General features: G+C 34.5%; 1 protein-coding gene across 7 annotated transcripts in view; it reads left to right on the forward strand.

The window, feature by feature from the left end:
- The window catches only part of PCDH11X (protocadherin 11 X-linked), a 484,442-nt gene that overhangs the window by 461,207 nt on the left and 6,962 nt on the right, over positions 1-16,273 (forward strand). The window lies entirely within an intron of this gene.

The raw sequence follows: 16,273 nt of genomic DNA on the forward strand, positions 1-16,273 counted from the left end.
AGTCACTCAAGGTAGAATTTAACTTCATGAAGGGGAGACGTGTGTTTGCCAATATCTGTTCTAAGTAGTACAGCAAAATACTTGTTTCATTGGAGTAGCCAGTGGCCCAGTAGTTGCCTTTTGATTTTCTTCTGATTCCTCAGGCTGGACTGCCAGTAACTTGGTAAGAAAGTTAAGTGTGCTCAGCTCTTTGAGGTAAGGATGGGGAGAGCTGACACTACACCTTAGCAGCAACCCTTTCCACGAGGTGCAGCAGTCAGAGCTCAGTGCTCTGCTGGGTGAAGCACGGCTGAGTCGGCTGGGCATGTGGCAACAGGCAGAGGTCAAAGCCCGTTGCGTGGGACCGCTCAGCATGGTGCCAGAGCGAGGCGGGTGGGAGAGCCTATGTTAAAAATGAGCTTTTCCTCTTTACGTTTGAATTCTGTCTTCTTTCCAATTAAGAGAGGTGACCACTTAATTCTACCTAATTAGAGTTTTTTTTAAAATCCATTCTCCATTAGTGGCACTGTACTTGCAGGATCAGCATCTTACCTTTGCTGTGAACTCTAATGGATTAATCATTTATATTGCATAGTCTAATTACTGCAGTTCAACACTTATTTACTTTTGACTTCTAATTGACTTTATGAATGCCATTATTTATATTGTATGACTCCTCAAGGAGGAACTCTGATAACATTATATATTTTTTTCAGTAAGAATAACAAAATACCTACAGAAAATATTGTTCAAATAGAGCATTACGTGGGTAAATTTGTTCTTTGGCAGATTATAGTTTGGAAAACGTAAATATTCTTTAAGGTAGGCCAAAACCTGTTGTATTCACACTTCTGTAATTTCTCCAAACTGATGATTCTCAATTTTACGTAGTAGATTCCTTATTGTTTTCATGCTACATCCTGCTTAAGGTCTCTGATTTCTGTGGACCTGCAATGAAGGACTTGTTTTGAAAAAGAAGCTTTTAGCTATGTGGATTGAAACAAAAATCATCCCGAAGATGCAAAAATCAGAGGTACACTTGAATGCAGCTCTATAAAATGGTGTCTAAATATGACATTTTCCTTGATCTTTGAATTTGTTTCTCAGAACGTCATGTTTGCTTAGGCTTAAGAGACGTGACAGTTCTTGTGTGTCATTGGATGTCTCTGGTGTCAAAATATAGCAAATTTAGTATAAAAATTCACTGTCCCCTCAAAAGAAAGGGGGGCAGATGTCAGCCTCTTCTTTTCAGCACTACATATTCTTCTGTAAGGACCTTGAGATACAGGCTGCTAATTCTGTAGTAAATGAGAATTGAGGGAATACATACAGTTTTTCTTCTCCTTCACTTCCTTGTGCCTTGTTGCCCGTCAGGGGAGCAGAAAAGTGTCTTGTGCCTGGCTTTTAAACTGACTGCACAAAAGGGTTTGAGAAAGTTCTGCACAATATCTGCATATCTGCCATCAAGGTGAGGAAGCCTGACCTTCTGTACTACAGGTTTGAAGAATAATCTCCAGAGTTGACTTTGCAAATAACATAATAGTGTTTTAATTATTCTTTGCGATTTGACTGACTTTTAAGTGGGACTTTGTTTCCCCTCTGGATGCCTACATACTCTTCAGTGGAACGGTGAAACGTTAAGCCTCCAGTCATAGCTAAAATAGCCCCTATACATTTTGTGGAACAGTTTACAATCTCTAGATATACCAGACTGTTATTGATGAAAAGTAAATTATTTTTATTATGCTGTCTCTAATTAATATTTTATTTATCCATCAATAATGAATAAATTTATATAATTTTCTTTCTTGAACTTGCTATCGCTAGTTATAAAGTGGAGAGGTTATTTCTTTCCTACCTAGAACCATTTTGTCCTTCAGCCTAGTAATTTACATAATAATCATCTGCTACCTTGAAGACTAAGTGTCTTCTACCTAAAATAAAGTAAATATTTATTGGCACACTGCTTTATTTCATAAAGAGAATGTTTCCTTGAGAGAGTAATTGGTAATTTGTTTTTTCCTGCTTACTAAATAAGCTTATCGAGTCCTTATACAGAATCCTTAATATTGTTTTTCTTCCCTGAACATGAATAATTGCAGTCTGCAGGAGAACTGATTCCTAAGTTATCTTTTTCCTGAAATCAAAAATAAATAAATAAATAAATATCATTCATAACTTGAGTTATAACTCTATTTTCTGGAAACAAACAAAGAAACAAAAACCCCTACACTGAGTCCTGTAAACAAAATGATCACAGTGCCTGACAGGTACACAATACCTGCGGACAGTATTGGTTCAAAGAAAGACAGGTCTGCTTGGCCCTTTAAAGAATGAGCCAGCTTAGAACAACATCTAATAATGAAATAGATTTATAGGTCAAATTTGTTGGGCTGTAGAATGAGAAAATATTGTAAAGGATAATGTGCTGATGGTCTGTCAATATTAGGACTAAAGTGGGAGTCAGGTAGAAAAAAAAAAAGTAGGCATTTCACTAATAAGAAGTGACATTTATTAAAGGAGAAAACTCTGAATTAAATTAGTTATAGCCCATCTGGTACTAGCTTTCTTTATATCTGAGAATTTGGTAAATCTCATCTAGAATGCTAACTCTGTCCTTCCACTTTTTCCCTCTGAGGCATCTTCTCATTTAGTAATGTCTTTCTTCAAAGTTTTTACATTTAGAACAGAGCTCTCTTTTCTCAGGTCATCTTTTAATTTCTGCACTGAGATATACAAATAATCCGTTCAGAGGCAAAGCAGTAGGAGAGTTGTGTACTCAAAGTAGAATCAGATCTCTTCCTTTAAACAGAAGAATAAAATACTCTGCTTGTGTAGCAAGATAGCATCTGAAAATTGAACTTCTCCCTGTTTCCAAAGGTTTTTAAAAGTAATTTCTAGCATTTAGCAGCCTCCTATTTGAAATCTAAATCTCTCATTTTGGGGAGTTCTATGTGGCCGCTGCATTTGATTTCTGCAAGTGGGCAGTGGTATTATCCTGCAGCCTCAAAGAGGAGCAAAGTGATGGTCAGAAAATGAAGATGTAGCCCGTTCTTTCACTATAACTAGCCATTTGGCTAGCTGTTAACAAAGTTGCACATGCTTGCTGATTTGGTGACTTCTGGTTTGCCATTATGCTTATTCTGGATCACATGAGATGCATAGTTATCTATATGATCTGCATCAGCAGCTGTTTAGAACTCAGAGAATACCACCTTCAAATGCATCAGAAGCTTTCAATAATGTCACATAGTACATTGTAGCTGTACCTTAGAAGCTGTTCTGTTGTAGTTAGTATTTCACGTGGAAAGCACATCCCTTCAATCTGTCATGTTTCTCACTCTTCAGGTTAATAATTTCTCCTCCTTTTTGTAAAGGTGATTCTACTGAAGTTTGCCTTGCGTTGCCAATCACCCAAAGTTTTAAGTTTTAGGCTCAGCTTTGAAAAAACTTGAGGAAATGCAAAGTTACTATTGTTACTGTGAACTCCAACTGTCAAGATGCATTGATAAACTGGTAAGAAAATGAATATACAAGGGTAGAAAGAATTACAGATAGAGATAGAAGGATTAGTCTGTGAACTACCAGCATGACTTGCTGTAAAAATGTTGCTTCAGGCTTTTGTTTATTATTTGGAAAAATTCTATTTAAATGCAGATTAGGTTTTCTACCCAAAAGTACAACTTATTCTTTGTTTAGGAACTCTACAAAGAGGAATGAATACAGGGTGTTTTTGTTTTCATTTCTGCATGAACTTTGGCAATCACATTGCTTATCCTGTTATCTAGATTAGATATGCAAGCTGTGAATATAGGACTTTTAACAGTTTGTTTAGAGACGGTAGTTTAATTAATAAGTGTAAGATTACCATATTCCCTTGTGATGAAAAACTGCACCTGAGAAGTTGTAATTGGCTACTGACTAAACATAAGGCCTCACCTCTGCATAGGGTATATGGGAAGGGAGGGAACCTGGGGAAAGGACAGGAAAGACAAAGAAATGAGCAATAAATTAGATAAATATTTAATCTGTTGTGAACTGAAATCATTCTCTATGCAGCAACTTAACTATTTGTACCTGCTATATATTCTGTAATCAATCCCTTGTTAAAATACTATTTCATCTTCCTTAGAAACAAAAAATGAAATTAAAATAATTCTTTATCAACTGTTGGATCTATGAAGAGTACTCCAAAAAGTCTTTATTTTAAATAGACTCCCAAATATCCAAAGATTTTCCCCCCTGCAATATAGACTTGCATACTATAACAATATTAAATTATAGCTAAGGGAAACATCCCAATCATTTCCCATGGATTTATTTTTATTCTTTTATTCCTTCTTCTTGCATGTTGTCTCCAGCATCTCCAGCAATTCTTACTTCTCAAAATTTGATGAGGTTATATATATTCCTAAAAGCAACTTCTAGATAATCTCAGCTGTCTTTATTAAAAACAAATAAATTTAAAAAAAAAACTTCAAAACAGTGATTTGAAGAGATTTTTTTCACCTTTTTCTTCTTTCCTAACACGATTTATGAGCTATTCACCGTGTTTTATGACAGAAGTTGCACAAAATGATTAGCATGAACTGTCACTGATATTCAAGTACACAGGTGCTTGAATTCAAGTATGTTTCATGATCTGAGACTCTGACCCAATTTTAGCAAAGTATAAAAGTAGTTTGAAGTCTTCAGATATAAGGATAACTTGTTGTTTTGTCTAATATCTTATAGGAGAAGAAAAGCACACTTGGCTGACTAGAAATCAAGTATGTTGTGTAAGGTGATCTATTTTACTAGCCATTTAGCATGATCAGTAAATTGGTATTGGTCATTTAGCATGGAAATAACATGCTAATGTAATAGATCTAATGTGATGTTATGGTAATGGTATACCAGTTAGCAAGGTATTATTTTAGTATTAGTTTCTTAAGAGCTTGACCATTGAGAATATAATGAAGATTTCCTAATGTATTACCTATCTTTGTTATGAAGTAGAAGAAATAAAATGATCAAGACTTTGCTTTGGGGAGGTTGAAATTTTGCCTCATGCTAGGTACATTGATGCAGTGCTCTGTGGGGTTTTGTTCTTGTCATTTTTTGTTTCTGTCATTTTGATGGAGAAGCTAAAGCAGTAAGTATTATAAAGGGAGATTAAAGCTAGTTATGCCTGAGCTGACTTGGATGTAACTAATTGATCTTGGCATATTGTGTGGACTGCTGAATAGACCTCTATATGTAGTTGTACATAGCCCTTCTGAATCAATTCTTAACTTCTTGCCATCTCTATGATAATGATTTGTAAGACTTACTTTTCCACAGATGATGACTGTATTGGAAATAGAAAGGGGGAAGAGCAGACTTTCAGCACTCAAATATTTTATACTTTCTTCTGCATATGTCTCCTTTCCCTCACTTCATTATCTGTCTTTGTATTTAGCTTGTTCCCTGAGGAAAAAAGTGTTTAACTTCACTGCACAGAAACTGTAGTCTGCCTGTAGGGGTTAGGAAGGAAAGTTTACAACCCATGTCAGAAATATACATGAAAAAGTCTTCAAAATAAAATACTAATCAGTAGAGATAATAACACAGTAGTTTTGAGATATGCAGATGTATGTTTGTATTTTTACTTACATATGGCTAAATTTATTTTTAATTTGCATACAAAAATCATGGGAAGAGTTCTAACTGTAGTCCAATCTACTTTGTGAAAGAATTGAAGTTAAATTCTGAGAAGCACCTTGAGGAATTTCTAGAAATTGCTTTATCATGTAGAATTTCATGAAATCATTACATTTTATTAATTTACAGTTAATAATATATTCAGATTTATCTTATGGAAAGATCTTATACCATATCAAATCATCAAAGCACATATACTCCTGGGATTTTTAGTGGTTTATAAAAATAATGAGCTCTTGTCGCAGGAGGATTATTTAAAGTGTATATTGGTTTACTGATATTATATTTGGTTAGATTTACTAACGACAGTGGAAGATAAATCATTAACATGTCTATTCCAAGTAGGAGGAAAAATAGAAGCAATGTATAATATAACAAACAGTTCAAGCGGAGCTTGAAATAGAAAATAGGTCATTCTTTGGAATGCTTTCAGAAAACTATAAAAAGTAAAGAAAAACTAACTTTGTTCTAGGAAATTTAGTATTGTAATATAGATTTCACCACTTGGATATAGAGACAAAGTTGTCATACATCTGGTCAATTTTATGTGAGTAAACTTATCAAGGAAAAAAGCTAGAATTTCTCTCTGTACTAAAATATAGTGGAATTTGTAAGGCTTCACAAAATTCAGATTTTGAACTTGGTGAAGTTCAAACAGGGAGGTTGGAACTAGATGATCTTTAAAGGTCCATTCCAAGCCAAACCATTCTGTGATTCCTATGTTTTCTCCTTGAGGTTTTCTTAGGTGCCAATGGCATTGATCACCACTCCAACAGATATGCATTGAAAGTTTAGTGTTTTTACTTAATTTCTTTGTCTCAGTTTCCCAGCATGCAAATAGCCTCAATAAAGCAAATAATCCAAGTGCAATATTATTTATGTTCATGAAACTTTTGGTTGTGCTGTGAAAATGACATAAGAAGCATGCAATGAAATGAATAAATCTGCATTCAAGACAAGCCTTTGAAAGTATTAATTAAAAAGGTGTATGGCCACATGCTGATTAAAGTAGATAAGAAGAAATATTGAATAACTACCTACTCTCTGAATTGGGCCCAAGGGTCCTATGAGAAAAATAGTATATGATAATTTAATTAAAGTTTGCATCAAAACACATTTACACAAGGGAGATGAATTAATACTGCAGAATTTGCACTTCCTAACTTTTCAGTACTTCACTGGGAAATGTTAACATTTTTTTTTTTAATAATATAGTGTTTCTTCACTGTCGCATTATGTACGGATCAGACACTTGGTGTATTCACCCCACTGAATTTTTTAGATTGAAGGCATTAATATAATAAAGTATATATCTTGAATCTAAAATGGAATGCCAAAATAGTGATAGCAGTGAAGTTGGAAGCATGATTCTATTTGGTTTTGGAATATGAAAGAATGGAAGGGGGAAGAAAACTAGGATGTATATTCTGACTGAAACAGCCAGATAAACCTACATACTTATACTGATATTTTCATACCAATATTTACAAATATTTATTTAAGCTCCTTTAAGATCATCTGTAAAATATCTAGGCAGTGCCTAGTAAGATTTTTATTTCTTGAGCAGGTCTGGAGCACTCATTGCTGGTTTTTGTTTGTTTTTTTCCCTTCCCCAGGGAAACTGAATTACTCGAGTCCTGAAGTAGCATAATTGCTCAGTGTGACAAGACAAGGAACAGAAAAATGGCTCTGGTACATAAAGAATTAGAATAAAAGTATATAAAGGGATAGATAAATGGAGTAACAATCTCTTAGGGAAATGGGTGTGTCCAGTATACAGCAGGTTCTAGTACAGGAGAAGGGAAATTCCTCCTTTGCTCCACCTGGTGATAAAATAACTGGGTGAAACTGTAACAGCTAGAATATTGCCTGTAATGTGGTGATTAAACAAATGTTTCCAGTCTTTAAAATAAATGTCCACAAGTCATATTGCAGTGGTACCACATTCATGACAGTATCACAGTGCTTTCCAATTCTTCTATATAATGGAGTTATAATGAGAAAAAAAAAAAAGAAAAAAAAAAAAAAAAGGAGAGAGAAAAATCAATTTAACACCTAAAATGTGTTATAAATGTTGTTTTCTCCATCTGTTCCTGGAATTCAGATTATAAGTAGATACCTAGAAAGCATAGCATACTTAGAATAGTAGATTACTCAATCTGTTAATTACTGTTATTTAAGTGATAATTACAACAAATTTTGAATAAAATAGATTAGCATTACATTATGCATTATTACTATGAAGACTTCTGTCTCATGGATCTATTGATTAACAGTTTGCAACACTCAGAGTATCAGTAACATTTCTGTAAAGCTTTGAAAGCCACTGTTGCTCCTGCACTTGTGTGGTGGTGCCCCTCTGTACCTCCTAGGCTCTGCAGTATGCAAATGGACAGCAGAGCCTTAATAATCACTTCTGCCTCAAGACAGCACATAGGGTGAGAGGCCTCTGAGTGTAAAAATAAAATAAAATAAAATAAAAAAATCAGTGTCAGGAACATACATATTTTGGCAGTAGAGCCTTGGCTTTATCATTTATTTGTTTTCTCCTTGAGACTTTAATGTCCTTTTCTACAGAGGCTCTGCAGTCATTACAATTTCATCTCCCAGCATTCAAACAGCCCAGTTGGTGGGAGGCTTTTTCCCAGCCATGATAAATTATTCCCTGTCAGAGTCCAAATCTGTCTTTTCAAGTCTGATCATTTTTGATGAATTTATTCTGTTAACATGAGCTTGAATAGAAGCAATAGATGATAATGAATTAACTCTGAGCATATTAATGACATCTCTAGGAGACTACAGATGAATTAAGGAATAAATAGTTGAAGAGGTTCAATAACAGTCTGGTGAACATTTAGCCAGCAATTGACTGGTAGCTTTTCATTTAGGTCTTTTTGTATCCTATGGTTAATTAAAAACCACAGAAAGATCTTAAAGCAGCCATTTGGAATATGGACTAAGCATGAACTGCTCCTGCCAACCATACTTGCTGTAAAAAAGATGATTGTCAAATGTATTCCACTAAAGATTAGGTAGTGTCAACTCCAGAAATTCAGGTTTTACCCCCGTAAAAAGAAATGAGTGCCAAACATTTTGAGAACTTTATATATACATCTGCCAGAGCAGCACATACCCCAGACTTAAAATATCTTTTCTGTAGAGCTTATAAAAAAAAGAAAAAAAAAATTACATGCTTTTGTGGATCTGCTTTTATAAACAACAGATGAGGGCAGTATAGGGAGTTCCATCACTAGCAAGAATTGTTCTGATGTAATTTTATTTGGTTAACTTTGATGTATGCATGCTACATCCAGGATTAACAAACTAAACATAAACTTTGAAGCTTAAACTTTCTAAGGTGCTGGATGCTAAGCTTTAGTGACTTTATAAGAACTGAACGTTTTTTAAATCCCTTTCTAAGGGATCCTCTATCCTACGTAGTAGAGAAATGGCTGATTGAATCTCATGTACTAAGAAAAGCAGTAAGTTCCTTGACAAATCTGAATGGCAGTGTTTAACCTCATTTAATAACACATATTAGGTTTTTATTAGCCTAGTCAGACTTATAAAACAGGAGTAAAAATCACTTTTTTTCAAAGAAAATTATGGTCTATTCGATGTATAAAAATCCAAATAATTTTATTTTGTTAGGACATCTTGTTATGCAAATAGGTCTGAATCAAAACTGAACACTGACTCTGAAATTAGGAGTTGCACAGATACCTCTCTAGAATCCTCAATTTAGACACATACCATGTGATGATACAAGAACTATGTTTATGCAAATAACACAATTTAGAGATAATCAATTTTATATTCCTATATTAAAACATTTCTAAAATAATGGAATTTACTTTCCTGAAAATTTGGATACTTAAATTTATATCCCCACCCTCTTATACTTGGTGAACTCAAATATTTTTTCTAAAAATAAGCAAAGAAAAAACAAAAGAACAAAAACAAACAAAAAAACCACTTTGTTTCAAGAGTCAAACTAATGCTTGTGGTTATCCTAACAGCGATTGAAATGGGCTGAAAAGATTACTGTCAGCAATTGCTTTCTCTCATTTTCTGGGATGATATTGCTGATCCTAAAATCTTCCAGAATAATCACAGCCATGACTGTTCCCTAAAGCTGTTTTTTTTTTTTATTTTTTTTTTTTATTTTTTTGCTATGAGAAATCCTCTCTTTAAAGAATTGTGTCAAAAGTTGATCTGGCCTAAATTATCCCCATCATGTGTCATTTGTCCAAAGTGCTGAGAAAATGATTTGATTTAGAAAAATAAACTACCCTCTATCACCCTAGTTCAAATTAATATATTTTTATATTTTATTTGACAAATGGTTTGGAAAAGTAAAAAGAATATTAAAGAAATTATGAAAGTCACTGTTGGAAGTTGTTCAAAGGAAAACAGATGAGAATTAAAACTCAGCAGTGGATTTTCTGAGAGTTTTTTTTTTTTTCCCTCAGCAAAGAAGAAGGGAATGTTTATAATACATATTTCTAACCTGCAAGCATCCTTGATGCCAAAGACTTCTTAATAGTTGGAAAAGACTTATGTGAAGTGATATGAGAAACTTAACAATCAAACAGCAAAACTACAGTGGAGAAAGTTGTCACAACTGAATGCTTAAAAAGATAACTGTGAAATTAGTGCCTCATCAGAATCGTGCCAAAATTTCGGAAGGTGCTAGCAATCCCTTGAAAACCCCAGTTAGAGGGTAGCAGACAACACAGTAAGTGGTTTTGTACTCACGGGGAAATGATGGAAACTCTAGTCAGGTATCTCCTTTCTTCTTTTAACTGTCTATTCTGAATGAGGGTCTGAGCTACAGTGCAGATATTGCTCCAAATCACTCAGAGCCACTCTCACTTCTATGCCTGACTGGAGCACAATGAAGTTTGGATTATGCTGTTTTAAATTATCACCCATTTGAAGTAATTTTCTTTATAAAACAAGATTAAAATGACTGTAATTCAAAACATTTTACCTCAAATTGATGTGAAAATTGTAGTGTTCATATTATTTCTATTTTTCAATTTGACAAAACATCTCACTCCATGTATAAGCTTTTCTGTGTTGTCACTATCTTGAGTGAAAATATGCATTTTACTCTGTGCATTTTACTCCTTCCTGATGTGCCTTACTTCTTAACACTACTTATTTAACTTTCTTAAAGAATGTCTTTATATAGAGCCTATTGTGGTACCTAGGGAAAATATAAACAGATTTAGGAGGTCTGCTTACCTCCTTTCTACCCCACACAATAACAGTCTAGCTTCATACACTAAAATTTGTTCTCTGGTCTTTCTACACACCTGATGGTTAGATGATAAAGCAAAGGCTGATGATAAAGCAAAGCAAAGAAAAATTTGTAGTTCTAGCCTGAAAGAGTTGGAACTCAGATTATGGTGACTCTCATGTACACGAAACTTCCTTCTTTCATTTGTTTTCATATTAATACCATAGTAGGAGTCTCTCTCTCTCTCTCTCTCTCTCTCTCTCTCTCACACACACACACACACACACTCTCTCTCCAGAAAAAGTCATTTATAAAAAGAACAACCTCATCTAAAAGAATAGCCTCATCTCTTCATCAGAAATTTGGTTCCTAGATAGGCAGTTACATCAGTAATTCTTAAAAATCCAGTAAATTCTGATTTACTTACATGAGTTCCCTATAAATAAGGGCATTTGTTTCACCTCATATAGAGTGCTTCTTGCAAAATTCCTTCAGTAGTGAAGTTCAGAACAGTACTAAAAAGTATTGCAAAATTAAGCAACTTGCAGAAGTTTATGGCTAAATTAGTGCTAGTGAGAATTAAAACTGTAAAGATTCCTGCCTAAAGAATACAAACGTACAAATGTACTTGGATATAAGTCATGCTGTATGCAACTGTAAGTGCAAAAGAATGCCAAATCTTATCACTTAAAGTAATGGTAATATTCATGTCAGTTGTCAGACCCTCAAAACCTGGGAAAGAGCTGTTTTGTATGCTAAATCTGCAAAGGATAATTCATTCCGTACTAGGGGGTATGATTTCTTGAGTAGAAAGCTTTAACTAGTACATATGTATAGGATAGTTTTAAAATGATTATGGAAATGTCACTGCAGGACAATACATTATTAGTAGTCCCTCATATGTTGTATGCTGTCCCCTTATGTTTGCTGATAATTAAAAGCAGATTGGGATGTCATGTTAAGAATGAGTGCAAAATGTCCCTTTTATCATTTGCAACAACTATGAAGTAGTGGTCTTTCTGTATTCTTCAGTGATTGTTCTATTTGCGTTGGTGACAAATGACATCTTTCTCCTTGTAATGTGCCTGCAGGGTTAAATGACTTTATTATTATTAATGAGTCATTGCTCCAGCTGCCCAGAAAGAGAGGGAACAGAAAACATAAGTGATTTAGAACTAAGTAATTACAAATGTAATTATTACCTTTCAAATTTCATTTTTACATCAATCACAAAGTTGTTAATCAAACATGGCCATCTCACATTTTGGAGGGGGGTCTTTGCTGAGTAGATACCTGGTTCCACTGAGGGCAGTCTGTGGCAGATTGACAAAGTGGTAATGACAGAAAACTGCTGTGAAAAAAAATGGTTAGAAAATGCTGTCTAACCATCAAGGAGCCTGCAGTTCAGAGGGGTTTCCAAGAAACAAACCCACCTGGGCTTCAGCCATATGGAGGAGAGTGTCCTCCTGGGGAGGACAAGAGCTGCAGGAGGGGAATCCTTTTGTCCTGTGGAGATATGAAATGTCAGTCTTACTTATCTCTTGTCTTTCCACAAGGTTTTACATCATGACTAATGAGCTTAATAAGTACAAGAGATCTGACATGCTGCTGGTCAGTATACGGAAATTTTAAAGTGTGACTTCTTGAGCATACAATAGTTATCCTAATCACTTGTAAAAACTTGAAAATCTAGCAAAACATAATTATTAGGTGGAGCACAAGGCTTGTTCTTCTGTAGTAATGGTAAGGGGATCATAGGGAATTTAGGAAGCGGAAATGATTGTGGATTGTGTTAGACCATGCTGCAAGTATAGTTAACTACAAGCAACGTTGTTTTTCAGAAACATAGGCTGAACTTGAAATTTATTGTGAAATGGAAAATCTGAGGAAAAGCTTTGGCAAAATGAGAACATGTCCTTTCAATACTGTCATCTCTGCATAATGTTAGAATAGCAAAGATTCTCATCTTTTAAAAGTCTACTTGGAAATAAAATGAGAAAATTGAAACTACTCTTTTCCATACTTCATACCCCAAAACATTATTTGAATCAACAGGATCACAAAACAGGTGAACTTGAAACATTTTTGATGGAAAAATGCTTTGTCAAAAAAGCTTCAGCCAGCTTTACTTACTTATCGAATCCAAGAAAACAGATATAATGCTGTTGAACATCCAATCAAATGTAATATCTGTCAGTGCTATAAACAGTATTACTTAGATTTCACTATAAAACATTGCATTCAAATATCATGAAAGTGTCTAGAAGTATTCACAAAATAAATTCAGGGCAACATATTAAGAATAAGAACTTTTTTTTTGTTTTGTCTTACATTCTAATAAATAAAAATGCTTTTTTTTTTTTTCTTGAAATGTAATTAGAGTCACAGCATAAAAGCCACAGAATATTTTTAGAATGTTGTAGGGTTTTTGTTTTCTGCTTTATTGGCCTTTGACTTTAAATTTCTGTTTGTGTGTATCTGATGAAAGCACAATTTCAAAATATCTTGACCCTCTTGGGTCACCACAGGAAAGAGATGCTTACTTAGTATTGGATTTTTTTATGGTTTTCTTTTGAAAATTAGTATTTCATTAAGTGTCTGAACCATGAATAATTGCCAACAGTTGTTCAAGGACTTAACAAAATTACTTAGTATTCTATTTTAATTTATTTTTACTGTAAAGTCAATACTTTTTAAAATAATAGCTTTTTGAACTTCATGAAAACAGAGCCCACTTGGTGTGGAGAAGCATCAGAAAACTTACTCAAGTGAATATAGGGTGTAAATACTGAAGTTTGAAGCAGACCTGTAGGTCCTTTAACCCATACTTATCACTTGAAGCTGTTGTATGTGAGGTATCTCAGACATACCTGAAAAGGAACTTCTGCTTGTCCCCTATTCATCACCCTGCATTCTGCTGAGAATGACTTTTCCACCTCATCTCCTTATAAAGTCACAAGTGTTAGAATTCATTAGTAGAGTAGTATGAAAGTACTCTATACTTTGATGTAGGTCTGATATCAAGAATAAATGTTACTGACCTTATTCCACCTAGAAATTCTTTTTCCTTATCTCTTTGAAGTTCATCTGTTTTCCTATCTCCAAGGCTAGATCTTTGTTCTCTAGCCAGAGAGCCACAAAAGATAATTGATTTTTTTTTTTCGATTGCAGTGTCCGCAGCCTAAGCTTAAAAAAATGTGTTTTCTTCTGTTTCCACATCAAATGAGTTTATGTAAATTCAATGTTTCTTAGTTCTCTTCATGAATCTTCAGGCTTTAGAGGTATTTAGTGATTTATAATAAAATCACTAAGCTGCCTTTCTCTCTCGTGCACTCTCACACCTTAAACTTTAAAAACTATTTTGTATAATTACACTGTATTCACATTGTGGATACTGTAAGCAACAGTATTCTTCTCTAAATCTACATATGTATGTATATATACATATTTGAGTGTAAGTAAGAATGAAAATGGGAGTAACCTCTTTAGCAAGGTTTGAAGAAGAGAGAACCATTGCTATGAATTATCTGTAGAAATGACTACTAAATGCCACTGGAATGGCAAGATACCCAGTATAGCATGGCCAGCCAAGGTGGCACACAAAAATGTGTGATTTCCTGCATACCTGTTGATTCCACATTTAGAACATCTGGAGGATAAACCTTCCTCAGAGTATGATTTCTCATGGGATCTGGTGGAGGCAAGCTCTGTACATGAGGCTGAAGACTAAGGGAAGTGGTATGTCCTACTTGTTCTTGGAATAAAAGGGTTCAAAGGCTAGAACTTTAGTAATTTATTTAGGTTTTTAAGTTACTGAGATCCATACAGGAAATAAATTATTCATAGGAATCTTCTCCCACAGGGATTATATTATAAAAGCAATATATATATATATATATATATATTATAACAGCAATGATTCAGGGTTTCTACATTCAGCTTCTTCCTCCTGACCTTATTAAAGTATCCCAGTTTATACTAACAAACTATTCTGCCCTCCCTATTTTATTGTTAATGTTATTTCTGTTCTCTTAACGCAGCAGAGACCATTAAATGATGTTGCCCACGTGGCCGCTTTTTGTCACAAGGGTAATTCTGGACTGTAATTTCCCTATATTATGCTTGAATTCCTACTTAGATTGAGTACCACATTTAGTATATACACATGGGGGAAAAAATGAGGGGGATGCAGGGGGAACACAACCCATTCCTTAGGAGCTATTGGCTGAGATGTGCAGTATAAGGTTGTCATCTTCATCACTCTGGTGAGTTCCTGCTGAGCAGAGAGCACTGAAATTGTGATGGGAGCTGTTTAATATGAAATGCTTCAGTAAATGAGAGGTACTTCTGGATGCTGACAGAATAGCATTGGCACTGCAAGCCATGTATTCATATATGTGCTGTGTTGTGAAAATATGAAAAATAGCTCAGCAATGGCATAATTATGGGCAATTTGCTTAATTGCTTGCTAATTGTTGCTTGCTTTATTATGAAACAAGAGTGCTCTGAATGTAACACTGGATGGTTTGCATCCAAAATGTGTCATATTCAGTACTGGCTTTTCATTAAGACTTCAGCTACATGGTGTTAAATTCAAGCACTCTATCTATATCCTGTGTTTTAAATTGTTTTCGTAATTTTTTTGAAATTATTTTTGAATTCTTCGTACAATTTATAAAAATCCTAAGCCTGGACTGATACCATGCAGTCTGTCAGTTTTTGAACTTCTATTGAATCTGAGCATTTTGCTAATGAATACATTTACAAATCTCTTTTGATCATTATTACGTGTAAGTGGATAAAGGTGGAGACATTTTAAGGTTTGTCCAGGAGATCATGGTGTTGACTGTCCAGCTTTCAGAAATGCATATCTCTTTTAATGTGCACTCAATTTTTTTCAAAGGGAGATGTACCGTTTTTAAAGTTTGGCCCAGACTTTTGGAAAAAATGTTCTCTTATAGTTTGAACAAGATACACTGCTTTGAGCAGGAGATTAGACCTGACATCTTTAAAAGTCCCTTCCAACCTAAATCTGTGATTCCATGATGCAAAGGATGGCTTTTGTGACAGACTGAAAAAGGAACTGGTCCTCTTGATGTTGTCCTAGTAGTACCTCTCCTTTTTGGCGGAATGGAGGGGCATAGGGTTAGAAAAGAAAGTATACCATGTATACACTAAGTATATGCTTCAACATTATGAGAATGCTGATAACACTGTCAGACTAACAGCCTGTTTTCCTTTGAGAATTCTGTATGAGAAATATTCTTAAACCTGCAACAAATATTGAGCAACAAATGTCAAAGTATGCAGCATTCAGTCTACAAAATACATAGCACCAAGTGCAACCTGCATTGTATTGTTCTTCGG

The sequence above is a fragment of the Anser brachyrhynchus genome, assembly GCF_964034855.1.
Source record: "Anser brachyrhynchus genome assembly, chromosome: 13".
Taxonomy (NCBI): Eukaryota; Metazoa; Chordata; class Aves; order Anseriformes; family Anatidae; genus Anser; species Anser brachyrhynchus.